A 3,802-nucleotide genomic window follows, 5' to 3' on the forward strand; every position below is an offset into this window, starting at 1 on the left:
TTAAAAATTTATGATTTAAGGTTTATAATTTAAGATAAATAAAATAATTTTAAAAATATTAGTTAAAAAAAATAATTTCCTAAACATTACTCAAAAAAAATATCTATTGTACCAAACAAGTTGAGTCAGCAAACTCTAACTACCTAACTGACTAACCACTATTATTATTAGCGCTATAGCTAATAGCCCAAGTAAAAACTCAAGTAAAAAAACTAATAAGGTCACCATGCTGATTGCAAAAGTTTCATTGCGCATGGTTGTAATATGGAACCACATTTTAAATGTTGAATTTATGGACGTAACGAAAATAAAGATGTTTCCATGAAGAAGTGCAAAGTGAGCATTGTCTATTTGGATCCCTCTAGCAGCTAGCTAGGGGCCCAGTTTCATATGTAATAAGAGAATGTGAATGTGCATGGCTTTCATGCACTAGGCAATAGTAATGGGTTTAGTTTGGTGGGGAGCATGACGCACATATATATATTTCATTCCCACTTGGTCTACCAAGTACTTGTATATACGTAGCTATAGAAATAGTCACTACGCTGTTACCATTAACGCTATGCTTAATTGGGATTATATATAGGTGTAGTTCGAATTATGTTCTCAGAAAATTTACCGGTAAATAAATATGTACCGGTTTGATATCAATAATGTATTCAGTGGCGGAGCTTGAAACGAAATTTTGGGGGGCCAGATAGAAGATAATTGTCAAGATACTTTTGATATGGACCCCATTTAAGATAAGCTCGTCTAACTTCATCTCTCTGATTTGGGTGATATTGTAAAATTTGAAGCCGTTTTTAATGGTATCGTTCCAAAGAATTAAGGTCAAACTCATCAGATGCAACTCTTTAAACTTTTAAAGGTTGTATCTTACTTTCTTCATGATTCATTAAAGTAGAAGAACTATTTACAGGTGTTGATATTGTAAAAGTTATATATTTTCCTTCTTAAATATTAGCCTTTCTCTTAAAAAATGCATCATCAACTCTTTGATTTTTTATGATTATTTTATATAAAAATTTGAATATATATCCGGTAAAATATGTAAAAAATAAATTAGAAGGACAAATATTAAAATTTATAATATTTATTGAATTTTTTATCAATTTATACAAATACAATAATATCAATACTTATTGAATATTCTAATCTTTTTTATCATATACAAAATTAAATTAAATAAACAGTAAAATATAAAATAATATTAAATTACATAAATAAAAAATACCTAATTTTTTATATTTGAACTTAAAGGTAGAGGGAGTGTTGCTTATTGAATAGAGAGCTGCGAAATACGAATACACTCAATTTAGTCCAAATCCAATATATTTTGAATGTTTAAAACTGAAAACTATTGTGTAATAAAAACAAGAGATGAAGATTGAACTTTGATATTTTAAGTCATAATAACATATTTGAGCCAACTGAATTATTTTTTATTTTTTGAAAAAATATTACTAATTTTTTTAATAAAAGTTTGGGGGGGCATGGCTACCCCTTGTCTGAACTAAGCTCCGCCACTGAATGTATTACAATACGATTAGGTATAGCTTAAATTTATCTTTTAAAGAGTCCTTTATTACATTAGTTTAAAAAATTAAAATAAATACATTTAAATAAATGTAATATTTTTAATTTAAAATACAAATTTAAAAATAATTTTAAATAAAATTTAAATTCAACAATTTAATTTTAAATCTTCTAAATCTTAACACATCCCAAAACATCCCTTAAATATCTTAAAATACAGGTTTTATTCCATTAAACCTTTCACCAGCTCATAAAAGCTTGATCTGCAGCGCCTCACACTCCTCCTCCGTTACCACGCTCCTTCCCCGACCTGCGCTCCTCACCTGCCCCATGCTCTTCCCTCGTTGCCTTCCTCCCTCGAGCCGTGCTCCTCTGTCGCGCCGTGCTCCAATCCCCTGCCGGAATTTGGATGTATAACGCGCTCTTCGTCTTTTTCACTTCTTCTAGTAAAAGATTCGATCTTTTTAATATATGTTTTTGTTTGTATTTGAGGGAGAAAGCTTTATTCTTATAAGAATGACTTTGAAGCTATCATAGCTAAATAAACATAGTAAGTGCTATCTTTACATTCATCTTTTTATAATTTTTGATAATTTTAGATGTGTTTACAAAATATTTGATTTGTTATTTGTTATTTTAGATGTGATGTCTTGAATATAATTAAAAATTATACCATAAATCAAATCACTTTTTTCGAAAGACACCACTAAAAAATTATAAATAACGCTTTCCGGCCTCTTGTGGTAAAAAATGCTATCTTTTTAAATTTATATTTTTGTTTGTATTCGAGGGAGAATGTTTCATTCTTGTATAGAATGATTTTGAGGCTATCATAACTAAATAAACATAGTAACTGTTATCTTCACGCTTGATAATATCCATCTTTTCATGATTTTTGATATATCCATCTTTTCATAATTTTTTATAAGTTTGGATGTGTTTACAAAATATTTAGTTTGTTATTTGTTATTTTAGATGTGTTTACTTAATTTTATCAAAAAAATTATATTATATATATTTTTGGATGTGTTTTAAAAATAATTTATTTATTATTTTAGATGTGTCTTGAATATAGTTAAAAAATTATACCGTAAATCAAATTACTTATTCGAAGAACACCACTAAAAACTACAAATAATTATTTATTTTAAAAATAAACATCATTGAAGAATAAATGTGGCGGTCGTAGAATTAATTATCTGTTTTCTCATTTTTTTAGGGATAAGTATTGTTTTGGTCCCTAACGTTAAGGGTCAGAATCGAAATTGCCCCAACGTAATTTTTGATTTAGAATCATCCTTAACATTTTTTTTTCGTATTAAAATCGTCCTTTTTAATAAAATTTTTAATTTTATTCCTAAACTATCCATACTTTAATAAAAAAATTATAAAATTTAAAAAAATAAAAGAAAAGAATTTCGGGGGGAGGAAAAGGATACACGAAGGGGTAAGGGAGGGAAAGGGGAAAGGGAAAAGGAAAAGGGGGAAGGGAAAGGAGAAGGGGAAGGGAAAGGGGAAAGGGAAAGGGGGACGGCGTTGGCGGAGCTTGGAGCTGCCGTCGCCGTCGCCAAAAGAAAGAAGAAAGGAGAGAGGGACTGTGACGGGGGAGAAGAGAAGAGGGAAAGGAGATGTGTCGGCGCTGCTAGGGCTTGCCGCTGCCGTCGCGTTGTCATCGGGAGACCACGCTGCTGAGTCGTCGCCGCCGATTCGCCCACGAGCTGCCATCAGGGAAGCGCCGATGGTTCTGCTTCGGCTTCTGCATTTGCTTCTTCTTCTTCTTCTTCTTCTTCTGCTTCTTCTTCTGCTTTGCCTTCTGCATCTGCTTCTTCTTCTTGCTTCGGCTTGTGCTCCTTGCTTTGGCCTCTGCTTTCTGTTTCTGCTTGAGCTTCTGCTTGAGTTTTTGCTTATGCTTCTGTGACTGCTTCTACTTTTTCTTTTAATTCTGATTTTGATTTGTTATTTTCTGATTTTATTGTTGTTGTGTGTTGATTTGGTTGTTGAATTTGTTGAATTTGTGTTGATTTCATTGATATTGTTATTTTTTGGTGGTGGAAGTAAATGTGCTGGTGGTGATGGAGGAGGGTATTTTTGTCCAGAAAATGTTAAAAGGACGATTTTAATACGAAAAAATGTTAAGGATAATTTTAAATAAAAAATTACGTTGGAGACGGTTTCGATTCTGACCCTCAACGTTAGGGACCAAAATAATACTTATCCTTTTTTTATTTTATTTTTTTGTTTTTTCCTTTCAAGCTTTTGTTGATTA

This window comes from Arachis ipaensis, chromosome B10 (genome assembly GCF_000816755.2).
Source record: "Arachis ipaensis cultivar K30076 chromosome B10, Araip1.1, whole genome shotgun sequence".
NCBI lineage: Eukaryota > Viridiplantae > Streptophyta > Magnoliopsida > Fabales > Fabaceae > Arachis > Arachis ipaensis.